At 44.7% G+C, this 21,832-nt stretch overlaps 1 long non-coding RNA gene across 2 annotated transcripts; it reads left to right on the top strand.

Annotated features, from left to right (window-relative positions):
• The first annotated feature begins 11,734 nt into the window (after nt 1-11,734).
• LOC129047987 (uncharacterized) lies at nt 11,735-21,571 on the top strand. Of its 2 annotated transcripts, XR_008509943.2 has the most exons (4): nt 11,735-11,808; nt 12,019-12,109; nt 14,820-14,882; nt 15,367-15,529. It is a non-coding gene; the product is annotated as an uncharacterized LOC129047987 (long non-coding RNA). The 2 variants fall into 2 exon arrangements; XR_008509942.2 differs by lacking the exons at nt 14,820-14,882; nt 15,367-15,529 and adding an exon at nt 21,322-21,571.
• Nucleotides 21,572-21,832: the final 261 nt, after the last annotated feature.

The following is a 21,832-nucleotide window of genomic DNA, read 5'->3' as shown; positions in this document are numbered from 1 at the left end:
TAGGACACTGAGATGGTAGGGAAAGGGAGTTACAGGTAAAATGTATGGCTATGTTTAGAAATATCTCCGCATGTAGCACTCTAGCCCTATACGAAGACACCTTGGGAAGAGGCTGTGTCCATGTGTCACCTACAGATAGAGCTGTGTGGCAGAAATTTCCCACACTAGATGCGGCTGCAGCTGAGCATAACACTATAGAGGAGAAGCATTATCTTCTCCTCTGCCACTGGGTGTGTCTTGACAGCCAAAGCACTTTCTTCCATAGTCAAAGTCCTCTGAATTTCCAGCACACCATATGTTGGTGAAAGTGGTATCTGAGTGACCATCATGTGGACTCTGAAAGCACAGACCTGCTGACATGGCAAGCATTAGGCTCTCCAGCTTCTAGAGTGGAAGACAGCAAGGGAGAAGGAGATCAGGAACGGGTTTGTGTATGAGTTTTCTATTGCTGCTGTATCAAATCACCACAAACTTGGTAGCTTAAAAATACAAATGTGTGATCTTACAATTCTGGAGGTCAGAAGTCTAAATTGGGCCTCACTGGGTTAAAATCAAGGAGTCAACAGGGCTGCCTTCCTTCTGTTTTTTGTTTATTTGGTTTTTTTGTTTGTTTTTGTTTTTTGAGATGGAGTCTTGCACTGTTGCCCAGGCTGGAGTGCAATGGCGCAGTCTTGGCTCACTGCAAACTCTGCCTCCCAGGTTCAAGCAATTCTCCTGCCTCGGCCTCCTGAGTAGCTGTTATTACAGGCACCGGCTGCCACACCTGGCTAATTTTTTATGTTTTTAGTCAAGACAGGGTTTCACCATGTTGACCAGGCTTGGTCTCGAACTCCTGACTTCATGATCCGCCCATCTCGGGCTCCCAGAGTGCTGGGATTACAGGCATGAGCCACTGCGCCCAGCCTGTTTTGTTTTGTTTTTTGAGACAGGGTGTCACTCTGTTGCCCAGACTGGGGTGCAGTGGTACGTACGATCACTGCTCACGGCAGCCTCCATCTCTCTGGGCTCAGGTTATTCTCATGCCTCAGCCTCCTGAGTAGCTGGGACTGCCAGCACGTGCCACCATGCCTGGCTAATTTTTGTGTTTTTTGTAGAGATGGGGTTTTGCCATGTTGCCCAGGCTGGTCTCGAATTCCTAGGCTCAAGTGACGTGCCCTCCTTGGCCTCCCAAAGTGCTGGATTACAGACATGAGCCACCATGCCTGGCCTTGCATTCCTTCCGGAGGCTCTAGAAGAGAAGTCATGTTCTTGCCTTTTTAGCTTCTAGGGGCTGCCTGCGTTCCTTGTGTCTTGGCCCCTTCTTCCATCTTCAAAGTCAGCAACGTAGCATCTTTACATCTTTTCTTCCTCTGTCTTCTACATTCAAGGGATCTTTGTGATTAAATTGGGCTCACTTGGAGAGTCCAGTGTGACCTCCTTATCTTAAGGTCTGCTGTTTAGCAAGCTTAATACCATGTACAACCTTAATTCCTTCTCACTGTGTAACATAACATATTCTCATGTCACATAACATATCACTCCTGACCAGGAGATCAGGACATGGACATCTTCAGGGTGCCATCATCTGACTGTTACAGTTAACAAAGATTTCATGCCATGGATACACGAAGAAAAAAACCCTTATCCTTATTTTCCTTCAGTCTTTCTCATCAAGTAGAAAGATCTTTGGATCCAAAAGAGAAGACTCTACATTGGTTAGACTCAAAGCTCAAGATAGGTGAAGAGGGAAGTACATTAACTCTCCACATGAATGAGTGTTGGGCTCCAGTATTGGAACAGAATTTGCCACAAGATACTGAAAGAATTTAGGAATGAGATTTCCAGGTTGCTCACAGAGAGCTTTGAGGATGTATGGAGAATAGTCAAAGTGTTAGAAGACTAGAAATGGGCAAACAGTGTACAGTTTTTTGAAGGGAGAAGGTAGATCCCCTAAACTATAGGTGAATGAGATTGACATTGCTTCTAGTCTCCTAGGCTGGGGTGCAGTGGCATGATCTTGGCTCACTGCAACCTCTTTCTCCCAGGTTCAAGCGATTCTCCTGCCTCAGCCACCCAAGTAGCTGGGATTACAGACGCCCGCCACCACGCCTGGCTAATTTTTGTATATTTAGTACAGAAGGGGTTTTGCCATGTTGGCCAGGCTGGCCTCGAACTCCTGACATCAGGTGATCCACCCACCTCAGCCTCCCAAAGTGCTGGTATGACAGGCATGAGCCACCATGCCTGGCCTGAAAATAATTTCGAATGAAATATGAAAGGAATGGTTCCCAAGCACCTAAAAGAATCCTTTGCAATTATGAAACAATATAGGTGCTCTGAGAACAAATCATGTCAGACAAATGTGATTTCCTCCTTTGACATGGTTTCTCCATGGTAGATTTAGAGGAGAGATGGACTCTGTGCATCACCAGATTATAAGAACCTTATGGAGCTTTCCTAAGGCAGAGACCATATGTGGCTCATCTGTAAATTATCAGTGGTGTGCTGGGGTCAACTCATGCTGGCTCACAAGAGCTGTTTATGCATATACATCTCTTTCCAACTCTATGTTCAATGACATCACCTTGGTAGTTTGAAATCTGCCATGGTAGGAAGTAGTTATGCCATGGAAATCAGCAAACATTACAAACAAACTAGGGTTTTTTTTTTTTCTTCTGGGTAGTCAGCTGTTAAAACACTTACTGCCACAACACGGCGTCTACGGCAAGTATCTGGTACAGTGCCAAGACACAGCAGGTGCTCAATGAATGTTGGCTGAAGAAATAAATAACTTGACCAAAAAACTAAACAAAGTCTCCCGTAATAAAATCGGGGTCAAGATAGAGACATCTTAGCTTCATGCTAGTGCAATGAAAATTTTAAAAACAAACTAACAAAAAGAAAAGAAAAGAAATAAAGAAAAAAAAGAATCAATGTTAAGTTGGAGGGAATTTTCTAAGACTGAAAAAAAAAAAAAACCTCTGCCCTTGGTCCTGTGAGTCTTGAGTAATCTTTGCCAATGTAAAGTCCTGTTCTTGGATTAAATGAGAACTAAAATAACAAAGCAAATTATAAAATACAGGGTGGGGTAGAGGTAGGAGAACATAGCAGCATGAGGTGTGAAAAGTGAATCTCACTATTCCAAACTGGCCAGAAGATGATTAATGCATTGTGCCCAGATCCAGGTGTCACACAGTTGAGCATTCAAAGAAGAGTCACTAGAGTGATGGAAAACCAAAACTTGCCAGATGAGGCTTGACAGAGGAATTATGAGTGTTTTCACTGGAGAAGACTCAAATGAGTGTGAAGTTGACACCAAATATTTGAATGATTATCACATTGATAGGGCCCTCACACTGCCAAACTCCAGGGACACTGTTTACACAGTAGTCTACGTGAAAAGCAGCAGACGCCCACAGCTGAGCAATGTGCAGTCTGTACAACCGGAAGCACTTGTCCTGCATATGGCAAGTTATCACTATTTCAAATAGTAGGAGCCCCTGAGAATTATGTTTCAGCTCAATTTCGGCAAGACCCTCACAACTGCTGAAGAGGATCCCTCTTGCCTTGGATGGATTCAAAGCAGAAGCTGAATGGCCCATGTCTTAGAGGTGGCATAGGGAATGCTGACAACAGAAAATCTGAAGGAGGGTTTTTTGTTTGGTTTGGTTTTGGGTTTGCGTTTTTTTTTTCTTTTTTGGTTTTTTTGTTTGCTTGTTTGTTTTTTTTGAGACAGAGTCTCACTCTGTCGCACAGGCTGGAGTGCAGTGACGCAATCTTGGCTCACTGCAACCTCTGCCTCCCAGGTTCAAGCCATTCTCTTGCCTTAGCCTCCTGAGTAGCTGGGACTACAGACACGTGCCACCATGCCTGGCTAATTGAAGGAGGGTTTTCTTGGATGACTTTTTACATTTTTCTAACTCTGAGATTCACTAGTCCCAGAGATAGAAACTGTCATTTGTGGAGCTTCTACTTGTACTAGGTACTGTGTTGGGTGCTTTATGTATCTAATTTAATGTAATATTCAGAACAGCCCTACAATGTGGATATTATATTTACAGATAAGAAATTGAGACTCAGATATTAATTCTTTGTCTGTAGTCATTCCATTATTAAGAAATTTAGCCAGGATTTAAAGCTGAGAGTATATGATTCCTTAATTCTTCCTGGAACACTGGGGATTGGAAGGAAAGCTCACCACCCGCCAACCTCCCATCCCAAAACTTTTGGTTGGCAATGTGACAAGTCTCAACAGTGGTGGTCATGTCTTTTAGGCAAGACTTCATACATTGCCTGAGCTGATGACTCAGGCTGAAGACCTCCTCTCCTAGCCTTGGGATACCTAGTCCGTGGGACTAGACTCTTGCTTTACTTCTTCCCTTGGGCTGTCATCACAAATTCACAATGCACTGAAGAAAAGGAAGATGCTCAGGAAAACATAGCCTCTGACTGAATCCTCCTCTCTAGATTAAAGCTTGCGAGTCAGATGTTTCTTTATCCTGCCTCTCCACCTACTCCATTGAAACTCAGGTCTTGACAGTGACTCTGTGGCTCACAATCAGCCCCAGGATTGCTTGCTTGCATGGAGCCAGTGACAGACTGGAGCCAGTCCCTGGGAGCTACCAAGCAGCTGACAAACTGGGAAGCGGGATCTTTGACTCATTCATCCATTACCCAACTAATCAGCACCGCATAGCTTGGGTGTTCACAGTGTGTCACCGCGCACCAGAGCCACACCTCTCCATGGCTGGAACAGCTTGCCTGGCTGGCTCCTGAAGCATTTAGAGGATGTTTGTTGACTGGGAAGAACCAGTGCCTTGACTATTACCTAATGAGCTGTATCCACCAGTCATGTAACTCTCCAGTGTGAGAATTTGGTTGTGGGCTGATGTTGTGTCTTGGGCAATTACTTTGGATTTATCTGGAGCCACCCCTGTTGACAGTGGCTAGCACTCACACCTAGGATTAAAGTCTACTTATTATCAGAGGGCAAACACCTGTCCTCACAGTGAACACAGCTACAATTACAGTCAGGGATTCATATCTCATTCTCTTTCAGCCTCTCAAGGGCACAATTTATTTTTGGCCTTGCTATTTTTCTGTCTGAATTATTTCCCTGCTATCCAGGCACTCCAGACCCCAACATTATTCTGTTCCATCCCACCACCACCATTATTGTCGTGTCTGTAAATACACCATAGAACCATGAAAATTGGCACTACAGACAAGACAATGCACAGAAGGCTTGTCCAACATAAAACAGAAAGTGCCATGATGTTTCAACTCAATATCATACCCTCCCCCACCTTAAATGAAGAGCTGTTGTAATGTGTGGCACAAACAATGGTAAGAAATTGGTAAAAGGTGGTACGTATCTTTATTTTTCTAAAAGATTCTAACGTTGTCTTGGAATTCACCAACCTCAAAACTTTGTAAAGACATCATAATGAAATGCTGAAAGTGATTGAAAAAAGGCTGTACTACACACTAGTTAAAAAAACCCACAGTGAGGCCAGGCGCAGTGACTTACGTCTATAATCCCAGCACTTTGGGAGGCTGAGGCGAGCGGATCACCTGAGGTAAGGAGTTCGAGACCAGCCTGGCCAACATGGTGAAATCCCTTCTCTACTAAAAATACAAAAATTAGCATGGCATGATGGCAGGAGCCTGTAATCCCAGCTACTTAGAAGGCTGAGGCAGGAGAATCACTTGAACCCAGGAAGCGGAGGTTGCAGTGAGCCGAGATTGTGACACTGCACTCCAGCCTGAGTGACAAGAGTGACATTCTGTCTCAAAAAGCAAAAAAACAAAAAACCCACAATGGGTTCTGATCTCCAACTCCTGCTCCTCTTCAGATGATGCCAGTGATTACCCTAAACCAGTGGGGCAGGTTGGGTCTAATTCTTTGTAGGCAGCCCATGTCTCCTGGTCTCACCCAGGATGCCCTGCACTGGGATGTCTGCCTGTTTCTATAGGATCTTATTACTCAGCATCATCTTTCTGCACGAGCTGAAGCTGCAGTGTTTGGATGCTGAGTCTGAGAATAGCTGAGTGAGGCTGAATGCTCTGAATCTCTAACCCGAGGGCTGTGAGCATGTAATCTGCTGGGATCTTTCTCCTCTAGTGACTGTATTCGTATATGTGGTGGCCAAGAAAAGGAGGTTTAAAGTCCCTCTGTCTGGAGGAGTTCCTTCCTGCTTGAGATCGGAACTGAAAACCACTCCTCCATTTGCACAATGCTCTGGCATTTCCTGGGCAACAGTGTTACATGCTTCTGCAGCAAGAGTAACTTGAGATACTGCTTTTTAATCACTTCTTGCCCAATATCTCATATTATACAGTCATAATCCTCTCATACTCATTCATCAGAAAGCAGAACAGTTGGCGAATAGCTTGAGTTCTTCAACTGCAGTCTGTAAGGGATATAGTGAGGTGGTATTTGTGTCATTTTATTGGAGAAATCAGGGGAAGGTTTGATGGGGGAGATGTCACCTACCTACATCATTTTCTTTCTTTCTCTTTCTTTCTTTCTTTCTTTCTTTTTCTTTCTTTCTTCCTTCCTTCCTTCCTTCCTTTTTTTTTTGTTGAGACAGAGTCTCACTCTGTTGCTCAGGCTGGAGTGCAGTGGCACAATCTCAGCTCACTGCAACCTCTACGTACCAGGTTCAAGTGATTTTCCTGACTCAGCCTCCCAGGTAGCTGGGATTACAGGCATGTGCCACCACATCCAGCTAATTTTTATATTTTTAGTAGAGACAGGGTTTCACCCTGTTGGCCAGGCTGTTCTTGAACTCCTGGCTTTAAGTGATCCATGCACCTCGGCCTCCCAAAGTGCTGGATTATAGGCGTGGGCCACCGTGCCCAGTCATTGACTACAGCAGGAGACATCTCATATCGTGGGCTGCAGAGATTTCCAAATAATGCTACTTTCTCATTAGAGCCATCTTTAACGGATATTCCCTGAAAGAAAAAGATAAAAGTTCAGTTTGCTACATGTACATCTGTAGAATGAATTCCTAGAAGTAGAACTGTTAGGTCAAGGCATGTGTATTTATTTATTTATTTTTATTTTTATTTTTTATTTTTTTTGAGACAGTCTCTCTCTGTCGCCCAGGCTGGAGTGCAGTGTCACGATCTCGGCTCACTGCAAGCTCCACCTCCCAAGTTCACGACATTCTGCCTCAGCCTCCTGAGTAGCTGGGACTACAGGTGCCTGCCACCACGCCCAGCTAATATTTTTTTGTGTGTGTATTTTTAGTAGAGACAGGGTTTCACCGTGTTAGCCAGGATGGTCTCAATCTCCTGACCTCGTGATCTGCCCGCCTTGGCCTCCCAAAGTGGACATGTGTATTTATAATTTTCCTACAGAGTTTGTGCCAATTTCTGCTTCCACCAGCAAATGTAGGAGAGTGCTTATTTTCCCACACTTTTGTAAATAAAATGGGCTTTCAAACTTTGCCAACTTTATAGGTGAAAAAATACATTTGTGCCTAACTGTGAAAAATTCATCCTTTTGTCATGGAGACTTTTTGGAAGAGAGGATCGGGTCCTGCCAATGTTTCCTTGGGGTTTGCTCGTACCACCCAGGGTCCTGAAGAAAAACGGGGGTAAGCCAGGTGCAATGGCTCATGCCTGTAATCCCAGCACTTTGGGAGGCCAAGGCGGGCGGATCACTCAAGGTCAGGAGTTCGAGATCAGTCTGGCAAACATGGCAAAACCCCGTCTCTACTAAAAATACATAAATTAGTCGGGCATGGTGGTGGGCGCCTGTAATCCCAGCTACTGGGGAGGCTGAGGCATGAGAATTGCTTCAACCTGGGAGGTAGAGGTTGCAGTGAGCTAAGATTGCGCCACTGTACTCCAGCCTGGGTGACAGAGCGAAAAGCCTTCTTTTATTTTTCTCCAAAAGAAAAAGCAAAGAAAAGAGAAAAATGGGGGTAGAAGAGAGGAAGGAGATCAGGGAGAAGGAGAGAGGAGAGGAGTAGCAGAGAGCAGAAAAGGGGTGAGGAGCTGGGCACGGTGGCTCATGCCTGTAATCTCAGCACTTTGGGAGGCCGAGGCGGGTGGATCACGAGGTCACGAGTTCGAGACCAGCCTGACCAACATGGGGAAACCCCATCTCTACTAAAAATAAAAAAATCAGCCAGGCATGGTGGCATGTGCCTGTAATCCCAGCTACTTAGTAGGCTGAGGCAGGAGAATTGCTTGAACCCAGAGGCAGAGGTTGCAGTGAGCTGAGATCGCACCACTGTAATCCAGCCTGGGCGACAGAGCGAGACTCCATCTCAAAAAAAAAAAAAAAAAAGAAAGAAAGAAAAGAAAAGGGGTGAGGAGGGTGAGGAAGTAAAGTAGAAGTAGGTTGGGGCAATCAGAGTGTAACTAGAGGTTATAGTTCCCAGCTAATCAGGTATGTTCTTGTTTTCTCTCCATTTGACTTATCTCCACCCATCAACACACCCATTTTCTACCCAGATGCTTTACTTCCTGTGAGCAGAGAGTTGTGTTGTAGGTGCTCATTCATCTTGACTGCTCATGACATTCTCAGATCTCAAGACAGACACTAGACATGGATGTACCTACGGCCCAAGAAGTCCTTTCTAGGGGGGCCAGGGGGAAAAAAACGTGGAGGGAGTTGTTAGGGTAAACAGTGAGGCTTCTAACACTGCAACACTGATTATTTGGGATGGGAGAAATGACCACAGTGAATTCTGGGCTAATCAAAAAGACCTCAGGTCTTAACAACTGGGAGATAAAAACTAGTGGATCAAAAGTTTTAGTACTAATTTTTACGGTTTGTGCAGAGTGCAATTGCCAGAGGAAAAGGTAATCTGTTAGGCTCTTTGGGTTGTAAGGTACAGAGAGGTTTATCCAGATTGCTTTGAACATTGATGGTTTATGAAGCTACATGTATAAGATAGAGTGCTGGCCATACAGCCAAGTCTCTAATGAACCTTTATGCAGCTCAACAACTATCCTCTCCCATCCCCCAGGCCTAGAACATTGTTTGATAATGGGAAGATTACACAGCAGGGATCCCCAACCAGTACCAGTCTGTGGCCTGTTAGGAACTGGGCAGCACAGGAGGAGGTGAGCAGCAGGTGAGCAAACAAAACTCCATCTGCATTTACAGCCCTGCTCCATCACTCACATTACCACCTGAGCTCTGCCTTCTGTCAGATCAGCGGCGGCATTAGATTCTCATAGGAGCACAAACCCTATTGTGAACTGTGCATGGAAGAGATCTAAGTTGAGCTCCTCATGGGAATCTAATGGCCTGATGATCTGCCACTCTTTCCCATCACCCCCAGATGGGACCGTCTAGTTGTAGGAAAACAAGCTCAGGGATCTCACTGAGTCTATATTATGGTGAGTTGTATAATTATTTCATTATATATGACAATGTCATAATAATAGAAATAAAGGCTGGGCACAGTGGCTCACACTTGTAATCCCAGCACTTTGAGAGGCCGAGGCAGGTGGATCACCTGAGGTCAGGAGTTCGAGACCAGCCTGACCAACATGGTCAAAATCCGTTTCTACTAAAAATACATAAATTAGTCAGGCGTGGTGGCAGATTCCTGTAATGCCAGCTACTCAGGAGGCTGAGGCAGGAGAATCACTTGAACCCAGGAGGTGGAGGTTGCAGTGAGCCGAGATCATGCCACTGCACTCCAGCTTGGATGACAGAGACTCTGTCTCACTAAAAAAAAAAGGAAAAAAAAAAAAAAAAAAGAAAGTGCACAATAAACAGAACGCCTTGAATCTCCCTGAAACCATGCCCCAACTCACCATCCCATCTGTGGAAAAATTGTCTTCCATGAAACTGGTCCCTGGTGCCAACAAGGTTGAAGATGGCTGTTATGCAGGATTCAGTGTGGGTCTAGCAACTGGGTGATCACTCCTCTTCCCTCAGCAGCAGGAGGAGCCAATGGCTGCTTTAGCAGCTCACTATCCTTTTGATTCAGCTTCTCCATCTTTTCCTCTGCTATTCACATCTTTAACTGCAAAATGTTCTTTTTTTTTTTTTGAGATAGAGTACTCTGTCACCCAAGCTGGAGTGTGGTGGAGTGATCTTGGCTCCACCTCCCTAGCTCAGGTGATCCTCCCACCTCAGCCTCGTGTATAACTGGGACCACAGGCACACACCACCATGCCTGGCTAATTTTTTGTATTTTTTGTAGAGACAGGGTTTTGCTATGTTGCCCACATTGATCTCAAACTCCTGAGCTCAAGCCATCTGCCTGTCTCAGCCTCCCAAATTGCTGGGATTATAGGTGTGAGCCACTGTGCCTAGCTGCAAAATGCTCTTTACTCTCCATCTGACCCTATAGTGTCTGCTCACTCATAGCTTCAGGTCATCTTCTTACTGCCTGTTCTGTGTGTCTTTCACCTTTTGCTCCTCTTACCAATTGTTCAATGCCCAATGTCTCCTATTTTAAAATTCTCAAATGATCCCTGGGGTCCTTTGTGGCTCTGCTGATCTAATTTCATTCGGCCAGTCCCCAAATACCCTATCTGCTCTTTCAGGCTACTTGTCTTCCCTCCTATATGATTGCCATGTTACCTACTATTCTAGAGAAGGCAGCAAAGACCATTGTCTGTCAACTATGATGTTTAAAGGGAAAAAAGGTCCCTTCTGTCCCATTTCCCATCAGAATGGATTGCATTGCCAGATCAGCTGATGGCCCCTGATAGACTCAGAGGATGTTGCAATGTGAAAGGCAGTGTGGAGAGGGAAGAAAGCTTGTTCCCTATTCTTCATACTGTCATGGAGAAGGGGAGAAAGTATGGGCAGACATGTTCACCCCCATTTTCCTCTTTTCCTTCACATAGTCCTGCAGAGGGAGGAAGAGTGACTAACTGGAAGAGTGAGGATGGGCATGTTCTCAGCTTACTCTCAGCAAACTCAGATTCTGTGCTCCTCCATGCAGAGAACTTACCAGAACATGGTCTCACTCTCAGAAAAGGAGGACTACGATTTTGGCAATAAATAATAGGAAGCCTGGGGAGTTCAAGCCATGGTCTCTTTTCTCAGTTGGAAAGCTAGTCTTTTGATTTTATTTTATTTTTTTTCTGAGACGGAGTCTTGCCCTGTTGCCCAGGCTGGAGTGCAGTGGTGTGATCTTGGCTCACTGCAACCTCCACCTCCCGGGTTCAAGTGATTCTCCTGCCTCAGCCTCCTGAGTAGCTGGGATTACAGGCACACACCACCATGCCCAGCTAATTTTTTTTTCTTTAGATGGAGTCTCGCTCTGTCGCCCAGGCTGGAGTGCACTGGCATGATCTCGGCTCACTGCAAGCTCTGCCTCCCTTGTTCAGGCCATTCTCCTGCCTCAGCCTCCCAAGTAGCTGGGCCTATAGGTGCCTGCCACCACGCCTGGCTAATTTTTTGTATTTTTAGTAGAGATGGGGTTTCACCATGTTGGCCAGGCTGGTCTCCAACTCCTGACCTCGTGATCTGCCTGCCTTGTCCTCCCAAAGTGCTGGGATTACAGGCATGAGCCACTGCACCTGGCCATTGACCTGTGCAACTTCTATGATGATGTTGCAGTTGCCCTGGAGTTGGCTTAGGAAGAAGGGATGTGGTTAATTAGCTCATTTCCCAATACAGTGTCATTCCTGGGCCTGGAGGCTTGGGAAAGTACCCGGTGCAAGCTTTAAGTACAAAATAGGGTGGTTTGCTTTAAGAGTCCTAAACCAACCTGAGGAACAACGCAAGATACCCTGCAGGGTTATCAGCCTCCTACAAGGGAGTCCCAGGCCCAAGACTCTATCCAGAAAGATTCTCCATTCCTCATTTTCCTCTATGGCTACCAGTCAATTTCTGAGGTTTGACTGAATTATCAAATTCAAATCTGCCCAGATGTCAGTGTTATCATTTTCGTGTCTCCTGATGGAAATATTCTTTGATTGGTTACTAAGACCTCTAAACCAGCAGAGCCCATAGTTGAGGAAATGAGAATGAAAACCTGTCTAAGTGGGTTATTAGATGTAATAATGAACGATGTTAACACTCATTTCTTTTCTTTTTTGAAACAGGGTCTTGCTCTGTCACCCAAGCTGGAGTGCAATGGTGTAATCATAGCTCACTGCAACCTCGACTCCTGGGCTCAACTCTCACTTCAGGCATGTATGTATCTTACCCAAGGCATTGAAAATACCTGGTACATCTGGCCTCCAAGTCCTGTTAGCTTTTTTTTGTTTTGTTTTTTGTTTTTGAGACAGAGTCTTGCTCTGTCACTCAGGCTGGAGTGCAGTGGTGCGATCTTGGCTCATTGCAGCCTCCAACTTCCAGGTTCAAGCAATTCTCATGCCTTAGCCTCCCTAGTAGCTGGGACTACAGGCACGTGCCACCATGCCTGGCTAATTTTTATAGTTTTAGTAGAGATGGAGTTTTGCCGTGTTGGCCAGACTGGTCTCAAACTCCTGGCCTCAAGTGATCTGCCTGCCTCGGCCTCCCAAAGTGCTGTGATTACAGGTATGAGCCACCATGCCTGGATGATATTTTGAAGACTTCATATAAAAATATGACTACATATTGAAATGATACTATTTTAGATATCATGGATTCAGTAAACTGTGCTTTTAAAATTAATTTCACCTGTTTCTTTTTACTTTTAAAAAATGCAGCTACTGCCGGGCGCGGTGGCTCAAGCCTGTAATCCCAGTGCTTTGGGAGGCCAAGGCAGGCGGATCACGAGGTCAGGAGATCAAGACCATCCTGGCTAACACGGTGAAACCCCATCTCTACTAAAAGTACAAAAAATTAGCCGGGCATGGTGGTGGGCTATAGTCCCAGCTACTCGGGAGGCTGAGGCAGGAGAATGGCGTGAACCCAAGAGGCGGAGCTTGCAGTGAGCCGAGATTGTGCCACTGCACTCCAGCCTGGGCGACAGAGCGAGACTCCATCTCAAAAAAAAAAAAAAGTTAGACATGTGGCTCACATTATTTTTCTGTTAGACAGTGCTGCTCTAAAGGCTTAATTTGCTTTTCTTACCATAATAGCCCTCATGACTTGGGTTAGAGAGTCAATTTGGAAATTATCCCAATTGTTGAACTTATTTATTCCAATTGTACACTCAACCACAAGATGAGTTTGGGGTCTTATTAGAGCCCATTGTGAGACTAATTGGAATTAAAGCTTTATAATCTTATCATGAGGCTGCCACTGACTGGTAATCCATGACAGCGTTCTAGTCTCCCAATATTTCAAAGCCGAAGGTTTAGATACTTTCCTTCCCTATGTGTACATCTACCCCTATGAATAGCTGTCTATTTGGAGAAGTTGAGGGGGAGGAGGCCGAGTATATACCTGTCATGTTACCACAGCCTTTTTTTTGAGGATATGCTCCTTTCCTCTTATTTAAGGGGCTCAGAGTCTCTGAAATTATTCAGACCTGGGAATTGAGTGAGGAGGCAGGACTCTATGGTGGTGGTTCAAGTAAGGCCTCTTATCACCAAACTTGGAGTTTTTTGGTTTCATACATCAAATAAAACCTTGTGGTGGGCTACCCATCTGTTTCAATTCTGGATCTTCTGTTTACGTAATTAGGTACCACCAAAGAGTCAGACTATTCAGATGACTACATAAGTATCTTTGGCAGTTACGACAACTGTAGATTCCATGCCTTCGAAATGAAGTGCTGATGTTTGGCCTTGCTTGTGTGTTCTACTCCCAATTCCATCACCCTTACTGGAATTAGGGAGACTGTGTCATCCCATAAGGAGTGCACTTCATCCCATTTGCAACCATGGCCTACAACTGCTTTACTGAGATTCTAGCTCTCCTTGTACCAATGCAGTTCTCAATGGTTTGGTGATATGAGTATATTGTTAGTCTTTACTGGAGGGGCATGATTTTTTTTGTTTGTTTTTTGAGATGGAGTCTTGCTCTGTTGCCCAGGCTGGAGTACAGTGGCATAATCTTGGCTCACTACAACCTCTGCCTCCCGGGTTCAAGCGATTCTCCTGCCTCAGCCTCTTGAGTAGCTGGGATTACAGGTGCCTGCCACCACGCCTGGCTAATTTTTTTAATTTTAGTAGAGACGGGGTTTTGCCATGTTGGCCAGGCTGGTCTCGAACTCCCAACCTCAGGTGATCCGCCCACATCATTCTCCCAAAGTGCTGGGATTACAGGCATGAGCCACTATGCCCGGCCTAGAGGGGCATAATTTTGAGATGGGTGACTCACATATGATAAATCCATTCCCAAGTCCCCATCTTCCTGTCTTTGCATTCTTTCCTCTATATCGTAGGCAGAAATTTCTGGCCTCTTGGCTTCATTTGGTATGGTCTATTTTTGAATCACAGTTTCCTGTCAGCCAACTGAGAAAAACAATTAGAATCACTCCTAGCTGCTGGAGCTGGCATTTTCATCCAAAATCTCTGGAAAGAATACCATATTAAAAAATTTAGCCTAACCTGCCAGGTGTGGTGGCTCACGCCTGTAATCCTAGCGCTTTGGGAGGCCGAGACATGTGGATCACCAGAGGTCAGGAGTTCAAGACCAGCCTGGCCAAGATGGCAAAACCCCGTCTCTACTAAAAATACAAAAATTAGTCTGGAGTGGTGGCATGCGCCTATAGTCCCAGCTACTCGGGAGGCTGAGGCAGGAGAATCGTTTGAACCTGGGAGGTGGAGGTTGCAGTGAGCTGAGATCGAGCAACTGCACTCCAGCCGGGGTGACAGAGCAAGACTCCCTCTCAAAAAAAAAAAAAATTTTTTTGCCTCACCTTTATCTATGTCCCTCTTTCCTTGGTCCAGCCCTTATGCTCACAGGCATTCTCCAGGGTTTTGCTAATAAAAATGAGCAAATGCTTAACATCCTTTTGATGTTTTAGCTTCCTTCTTCATTCTGGATCCCTAAGGGCATGCTGGCTGTCCTCTGGAGGCAATCAGAGACGGTAAGAATGCCCGGTATAAAGAGAATTGGCAACGGTAACTCCCTGTGGCAAGGTGGGTTCCCTGACAGAAGAGGAAAAGGAGGGAGAGCTGCATTTGCTGGCAAGAGAGGCTCACTGGGACTTGGGATACTCTGAGTCACATGAATTCCCCCAAACCAATTCTTCTAGGCTGACTTCTTCTTTCTGATCAATGCCATAACTTTTGCAATAGACCTGATGAGGCTATGAACTCAATTAATGTTTTAATTCAACATACTACAGAATGAAACTTTGAGTGTTAGGAAGCAGCAGGGAATACCAAGCTGGTCATCAAATCTGAGTGAGTGGGAAACTGGAGCAGGGAGATAAAGTCACTAGGACTGAGAGCCAGTCATATGCAGGAACAGATTGGAGAGCAACGTTCTGGAGGAGTCAAGTGAAGTCAGGAAGTCAAATGAAGTGGGCTGTGATCCTGACATGGACTTTTTTTTTTTTTTTGAGACAGAGTCTTGCTCTGTCACCCAGACTGGAGTACAGTGGCACGATGTCAGCTCACTGCAACCTCTACCTCCTGGGTTCAAGTGATTCTCCTGCCTCAGCCTCCTCAGGTATGATTACAGGCATGCACCACCACACCCAGCTAATTTTTTGTATTTTTAGTAGAGATGGGGTTTCGCCATATTGGCCAGACTGGTCTTGAACTCCTGACCTCAAGTGATCCACCTGCCTCAGCTTCCTGAAGTGCTGAGATTACAGGTGTGAGCCACTGCGCCGGGACCGGACTTTTTCTTAGGTGTCAGCCTCCTGTGACTTTGGGCAGCCTGCCCCTCCTAAGGAAGGCTTAGGGTTGGTATGAAACATTAAAGAGTTCCCATTGTAGAAAGTGAGAGTGGTACGTTCCCATCTGACCTGCACAAAACTAAAAAGAAAATGTTTCAGCCACATTTAGGTCATAGGAATGGGGGAGAAACAGAATTCCTCACTAGGATTAGAGCGACAACCTTCCTGCTGGGTGTCTATGCCTTCAAGCTCATTCTCTCTAATCCATCCTCCACATAGCAGCCAGAGAAATCTTTCTAACACACAAAACCTTCAATTACTTCCTACTGCCTTCACGATAAAGCCCACATTCTGGAACTGGACTTTGAAGGCTCTGCATGCCCCAGAGCTGCACAGAACCTAAATTTGCAATCTGTAGTTAATTTTCCTTGTGTAAAAAGTGAGACGAATATGGGTAGGAACAGAAAAAGGGGGAGGAGCTTGGAAGGTAGGGAAAGGAAACTTCGAGGCCAAAGAGAGAGAGAGAAAGGATACTACTGCCAATAAGAAATCCTTGATGGAAGAACAGATCAAGGATTTTTAGAACAGCCATGTCTAAGGAACAACATTTTTTTTTTTTTTTTTTTTTTTTTTGAGACAGACTCTCACTCTGTCACCCAGGCTGGAGTGCAGGGGTGCGATCTAGGCTCACTGCAACCTCTGCCTCAGCCTCCCAAGTAGCTGGGATTACAGGCACGCACCACAATGCCTGGCTAATTTTTGTATTTTTTTTTTTTCAGTAGAGATGGCATTTCACCATGTTGTCCAGGCTGGTCTTGAGCTGCTGGCTTCAAGCCATCCACCCGCCAGCCTCCCAAAGTGCTGGGATTATGGGTGTCAGCCACCGGCCCCAGCCAGGAGCAATTGTAAAGTTGTTTGTTGTACACTGTAGAATGGCGTTGCAGCCCCTCCCTCACAATTCATAAACCTCAACAAAGCTTGAAAGCACTTTTACTCCTCCACTTTCTTCTTTCACACCCCTACTCCTGTGTTTTGAGATAATTTAGAATTTTAGCCAAAGCTATTAAATCTTCCTCCATAATAAGTCTCATCTGAATTAAAATTCTCATTATTCCATGTCACGTTAGCATCTATTTAGAGTATGACAATTACGAGGTTCATTATTCACCGTTGTTTTCTTGTATTCTTTGTCTTTCCCTGTTGCTGAGTTTTTTTTAAAAACTATTATTTTAGGGGGGGATCAGTAACTCACGCCTGTAATCTCAGCACCTTGGGAGGCCAAGGCAGGTGGATCACCTGAGGTCAGAAGTTCAAAACCAGCCTGGCCAACATGGCGAAAACCTGTCTCTACTAAAAATACAAAAATGAGCCAGGTGTGGTGGTGTATGCCTGTAATCCCAGCTACTTGGGAGGCTGTGGCAGGAGAATTGCTTGATCCTGGGAGGTGTAAGTTTAAGTGAGCCAAGATCGTGCCAGTGCACTCCAGCCTGGGGGAGAGAGTAAGACTCCGTCTCAAAAAAAAAAAAATTATTATTTTAAATTGACAAATAATAAATGTACATATTCATGGGGTACAAAGTGATGTTTTAATATACATAATGTAAAGTGATCAGATCAGGGTAATTAGCATATCCATCCTCTCAAACATTTATCATTTCTTCATGTTGGAAACATTTAATACCCTCCTTCTAGCTATTTGAAACTGTGTAATATATTATTGTTAACTATAGGGATCCTATAGAACACTAGAACTTATTCCTCTTATCTGGCTATAATTTCGCATCCTTATTTTCTTTCTTTTTTTTTTTTTTTTTTTTTTTGAGGTGGAGTTTCGCTCTTGTTGCCGAGCCTGGAGTGCAATGGCACAATTTCCGCTCACTGCAACCTCTGCCTCCCAGGTTCAAACGATTCTCCTGCCTCAGCCTCCTGAATAGCTGGGATTACAGGCACCCGCCATCATGCTCGGCTAATTTTTTTTTTTTTGTACTTTTGTAGAGACAGGGTTTCACCATGTTGGCTAGGCTGGTCTAGAACTCCTGACCTCTGGTGATCCGCCCGCCTTGGCCTCCCAAAGTGCTGGGATTACAGGCGTAAGCCACTGCGCCTGGCCTCCTTGCACCCTTATTTTCTTAAGTACTTTCTTGACTAATTTCCTCAGGTTGAGTACATGGGTAGTATACTTTCTGAGGTGCTACAAGCCCCTAAATACCTTATTTTTGCCCTCATATAATAAGATTTTGAGTGGATATAAGATTTTCCTATCACATTCCCCCCCAGTAACCTTCAGTATTGCCGATAGTCCAGCGATGGTCTAACTCCCTTTCCTTTGTCAATAACTTGTTCTTTCTGGCTGATGACCATTAAATTTATCCTTTGGGTTAAAAAATTTAACCCTATTTAATTTTTTCCCATTTTCTTCTTTTAGGACACTTCTTTGTCTGCAAATGCGTCTTCTCATTTTACCCACCTGGGACTACGAAGTAGTTTAAATCTAAAGAAGCAAGTCTTTGGTTTTCTTCTATGTCTTCCTTTTTCCTTCTGGAAATCCTATTACTAGACAATTTAAGTCTCTACCTAAAGGGTCCTCTCTGTCTTGTATCTGTGTATTTCTCTTGGTATTTAGTATATTTTGTTTTGTTTTGCTCTGGGTTATGGGGATCCCACTAAATGCTATTTTGATTTTCAGAAGTAATGATTCTCTTTAATTTCTACACTGAATGTCTAAATTTAGAAATCATACTTTTCAGTTCCATAATTTCATTTTGTAATGCTCTAATTGTATCTTCTTAAATGTCCTCATTATGCTTCTCCTCCTCGTTAGGTTTTAACTGAAGTTTACTTCTCTTTCTCTTATTAATCCTGTGTCTATGTTAGTCATATTTTCTGGTCATGCAATTTGGTCTGTCTCTGGGAAATTGCATGTTTCCTTTGCAAGTCAGTTGTTGGAATTCTTCAAGCCATAGTGAACTGACTGCCACTGGATGGGCCAGCAGTCATGAGACAGGCAGCTGGGACTTTCTGTTGAGGTTTTTGGGGGCATGGTATCTATTCTCAGATGCAAGAAGTGAAACCTTTTTTTCTAGTGCCACTGAAATCAATGGAATTGATCAGTTTCTCCCAGATGATGGTCATAGCAAGGCAGTAAGGCAGCCAGATTTGGATCCTCATCTCTAGATACCAAACTATGAGCTCTGAGCTGTGTCTGGACTCTTCATTTGGTGGTTGAATTGTCCTAGCTGGGAGGGACTGAAAATCAAAAGTGATCAGCCAATACAGGTTGTCATTTTCCCTGAATTTCCCAAGGATAGGCAAATACAGCTCTGTTGGCCCGAGTCAGTGGGACTCTGCAGGACAGTGTTTCCTAGCTCCACTTGGCAGCTTTGGCTCAGTCTCAGTAGTCACAGCAATGGTACTCCTCCATTCATTGTTTTGCCCCTTGGGCTAATCCATGAAAATAAAGTAAAAATTTTAAGTTCCAGCCACCCTAGTGACAAAATTCAAAATCCCAGTTTTTAGGAGAAAAAGTACAAAAAGAAAACCTTCTGTTAACTTTTCAACAAGTTTTCCTCTGCCTTACTTTCTCTATCTGGTACTAGACCTCTTACTTGTGAGTCAACATCTGCTGTTCCATGTGGCCTGGCTTGTAGAGTCCTGTGTGTTGTAACCTCTGGTGATTACAGGTCTATTACACTTTGCTTAGAGATCAACAGAGTGACATCCTAGGGTCTCAGCCTCAACCCTCCAGGCCGCAAGGCTCGCAACTCCACTCCACCATCCTTGACTTGTGGAACATGCATCCTCCTGGGGATAAACCTCTACCGAGATGTTCTTGTAAGAGTGGCTGGAAGTGCCTGCATCAGAAACTCACGAAAGCTGATAAAGTTGCAGAGTCCTTGCTTTCCTCACGTGGGAGTGGGGAGCTGCTGTTGGCATTTAAGATGATTCTGATTCATGCTACAGTTTGACAACCTACAAAGCCACATGGAAGAAAACTCTCTTCCACATGGCCTGAAGAGACCTAAGCATCCACGTGCTCACTGCTCTCAGTGCTCAGAGAACACCTGGGAAATTGTCTTTGAATTATATAGAACAAGTTGTCCACTAAATGAATAACATCTGGAAGCATTCCAACCTGGTAAAGCCCCTTGAATGTTGCCTATGATGTGGGCGCATTTGATTCCAGGTCATATGTGCAATGCTCTGCTGCAGACACTTTAGCTTTCAGATTTTGTGGGCTACTGTTATAGGAACACAGGTCTATGCAATGAGGCCTTGTAGCTGCTTCCTAAGCTTTGCACATCAATCCATCAGCTCTAAAATTCTGGACAATATTATTGCTGGCTACAATAGTACTATTTATAATAGTGCAAATGAATCAGATTGATTTTCTCCTTGAACACTAGAATATTTACTCTGAATCATCAAGGGCAAAAGGTCAATTCCCCTCAAAAAGATCATGCAACCCTCTCTATCAGAGGATAAACAATTCTTCAAGTATTGAGGCGAGAAAAATGACTTTGGGCCAGGCGTAGTGGCTCACATCTGTAATCCCAGCACTTTGGGAGGCCGAGGAGGGAGACCTCAGTTGAGGTCAGGAGTTTGAGACCAGCCTGGGTAATATGGTGAAACCCCGTCTCTACTAAAAACACAAAAATTAGCTAGGCATGGTAGCAGGTGCCTGTAATCCCAGCTACTCGGGAGGCTGAGGCAGGAGAGTCACTTGAACCCAGGAGGTGGAGGTTGCAGTGAGCTACGATTGCACTATTGCACTCCAGCCTGGGTGACAGAGTGAGACTCCATCTCAAAAAAAAAAAAAAAGACAAGTGACTTTGTCCACTGGGTAGCCAAGCTTTCATTTTGCTTAGTGACGGAGTCTAGTACTTGAGATCCGTATCATAGCAACACAAAACTTCCATTGAGGATGTAGCTTTTCATATGCATCATTCCCTTCACTTCTCACATTGGTGTCCACTGAGGCACAGAGACATGGTACAGGATACAAATGGTGATGCTGGAAAGCGAACCTAAGTCTGGCTGTACAATCTACACACCTCACCACTGTGTGATCAGCTGTAGGCTTAATACTAGTGAGACAGGCATGCTTACCTGTATTTGTTCATTAATTTGTTCAATAAAAAGGACTTTGTGTAAGGTTCTACATCAGGTGCTTGGGACACAAAGTCAGGTAATTTATGAACCCTCCCTGCCCTTGCCATTTCCAATCTAATGACAAACACAAAGAACCAAAGGGGCAATTAAAATAATTAGTGTAAGTGCTAGAGCAGAAGAAGGGTGAGGCTGGGGAGGCACAGACACAGGGTGCATAACCATGTGAGTGTCAGTCAGAAAAGCCCTCCTGGGGGAGTTGGCTTCTGACTTGAATCCCAAGGGCTGAGCAGGGCTTAATTAGAGGAATTGGAGGACCCAGGTGAAAGCAACGTGCACCAAGGCCCAGAGCGGCAAAGGCCAGGCATCAGGAACCTGGAGGAAGTTTACTTTGAGGAGGGTTTATATGAACAGGTTAGGAAAAGAGTTGAGAGACAAGCAGGAGGGGCTGGCTGGGGCCTAACCTAAAATGGCCTCTCTGCTGTGAGAAAAGCTTGGGCTTTATCCTGATGGCAACATCAAGCCATTACAGTGTTTTAAGAGGAGGAGTAACAGGCTCAGCTTTTCTTCACAGGGGGAAGCTGCTGATAGACACGGGAGGGATGAACTTGCCTGCAGCTCTGCTCTTAGATCACAGAGGCCCAAGTTCAACTGGCATGGGGGCTGCAAACCTCCTGCCCAACAGCATATATGACCAGAAAAAGAAAACATCTGAAGAGAATTATGAACATGCTACATGCGTTTCTAAAGTATAAATGACTAAAACTGACTTTACAAACACAGAACTGAATATTATCAATGAAATAAATTGAAAATATTATCAAAATGCCAGGCCCATAAAGTTTTATGGATACATTCTTTTAAACTTTTTTTTTTTTTTTTTTGGAGACAGTGTCTCGCTCTGTTGCCCAGGCTGGAGTGCAGTGGTGTGATCTCTGCTCACTGAAACCTCTGCCTCCTGGGCTCAAGCAGTTCTCCTGCCTCAGCCTCCTGAGTAGCTGGGATTACAGGCACTTAACACCATGCCCAGCTAATTTTTGTATTTTTAGTAGAGACGAGGTTTCACCATGTTGGCCAGGCTGGTT

Source organism: Pongo abelii, chromosome 13 (assembly GCF_028885655.2).
Source record: "Pongo abelii isolate AG06213 chromosome 13, NHGRI_mPonAbe1-v2.0_pri, whole genome shotgun sequence".
Classification (NCBI taxonomy): domain Eukaryota; kingdom Metazoa; phylum Chordata; class Mammalia; order Primates; family Hominidae; genus Pongo; species Pongo abelii.
Note: the sequence above shows the minus strand (reverse complement) of the source record. Positions and strands in the feature narration are given on the sequence as shown.